Below are 2,034 nucleotides of genomic sequence, written 5' to 3' on the forward strand. Positions count from 1 at the left end.
GCTAACAAGTAGACAATATGCCCAGATTCACGAAATGACAAAAGTAGAGCTCGATTGACTCAAGCTAGGGTGCTCCATAATTACAAACAAAGACATGTATGGATAGAGCACTACAAGATTAACAAAACATCCTTACTGATCATCCTCAAAAGAGGCACGGATCACTAGGAAACAACATGAACATATGGCATAATGAGATAAACAGACCAAGGACTTAGTGGAATTGCTAAGTCCCTGAAATCAGCATTAACAAATGCACCACTTTGCAAGCTTGTGCTAGTCTCCACACACATCACAAAAATACATGGATGGCACCACTGGAAAGATGACAAAACATATAACAAAACACATGTAGAGCTCAGGGGCATATCATGCACACAATAATCATGGCAAAAATGACAAATATCTAATTGGAGTAGAAGATCTGACAATTATCTCAAATAGCATTGTTCCAACAGCATTTCGGGCATCAAGATGAACTCAAATGAAAATGATGCAATGAGATGAAATGATGTGCTCTTTGAGGCGAACATTTTGATATGCTATATGCTCAAAACGGATCTACGGATGAGGAGATACAACATGATGAACATAGCCAAAATAACTAGGGACTTGGGGAAAAAGAGATGTCAACCCTTCTTAGATCTAGGGTTTCATGCCGGCGCGCGAACCGAGGCAGAACTCCGGTGAGCTCCCGCGGCTCCGGCGAGCTCGATGGAGCGGCGGGGAGGCGAGGGGAAGTAGATCCGGCCTCTCCCGGCCAGATCCGGCGGCGGGGAGGGTTCCGGCGACCGCGGGGGGTGGCGAGGAGGCGCGGGGACGGCCGGCGACGAGCTCCCGCCGGCGAACGGAGAGCGGGGCGGCGGCCGGCGACCTGGGTGGCGGAGGCGGTGACCAGACGCAGGGAGGGCGAGCGGCAGGCGGTGGTGGGCGCGCGGGCCGGGGAGGGCCCCGCGCGGGCCTGGCGGGCCGGCGGCGGAGGGGCGGCGGCGCGACACGTGGCAGCCTCTCAGTGGCCGTGGGCGGCGGTGGACGGGGTGTCCGGCGCGGCAGACATGTCCGGTGCGGAGAGGGATGATTTTAGTATTTCAGGGGAGAAGGAGATCCGGATTTCGGAGGGGGTCTTTATATAGAGGTAGAGGGAGCTAGGAGTGTCCAAATGAGGTGCGGTTTTCGGCCACGCGATCGTGATCGAACACTCTAGATGATGGAGGGGGTTTTGGTGGCTTTTGGGCCAACTAGGAGGGGTGTTGGGCTGCAACACACACTAGATCTTTTCGGTCCCTCGGTTAACCATTGGAGTATCAAACGAAGTCCAAATGGTACGAAACTTGACAAGCGGTCTACCGGTAGTAAACCAAGGCCGCTTGGCAAGTCTCGTTCCAATCCGGAAATGTTTAATCCCCACACACGAAAGAAAGATAGAAATGACCACCGGAGGAGAACGAAGCGCCGGAATGCAAAACGAACAATGGGGAAAATGCTCGAATGCATGAGATGAACACGTATGCAAATGCAATGCACATGATGACATGATATAAGATGCATGACAACAACAACAACACACGAAGACAAAAAAAACCCGAACCCGAGAAAATAAAATAACTTAACGCCGGAAATGGCAAGAGTTGGATTACATATTGGGTAAATCATATCCGGGGTGTTACATCTGCATACCCCTGGAACGGCTGCAACCCAGCTGGCCCTTCTCAGGCGTTGGGGGCGGATCATCCAGCTCCTTGGGACAGATCCGGCTCCCAGTAACCTTCGGCACCTACGACAACTTCCGCACCGAGCTGATCGACTTCGACATCGCCCCCATCGACCTCCCCTACAACGCCATCCTCAGCTATCCAGCGCTGGCCCAGTTCATGGCCGCGACGCACCCGGCGTACAACCTCATGAAGATGCCCGGGAGCAACGGTGTCCTCAACGTGCACGGGGACACCGGAGACGCGCTGCGAGTGCTCAAGCTCGCCTTCAAGACGGCGGCGTCGGCACAGCCTGCCAACTCGGAGACCCCCGAGCCCAAGG

The sequence above is a fragment of the Triticum urartu genome, chromosome 2 (genome assembly GCF_003073215.2).
Source record: "Triticum urartu cultivar G1812 chromosome 2, Tu2.1, whole genome shotgun sequence".
NCBI classification, from domain to species: domain Eukaryota; kingdom Viridiplantae; phylum Streptophyta; class Magnoliopsida; order Poales; family Poaceae; genus Triticum; species Triticum urartu.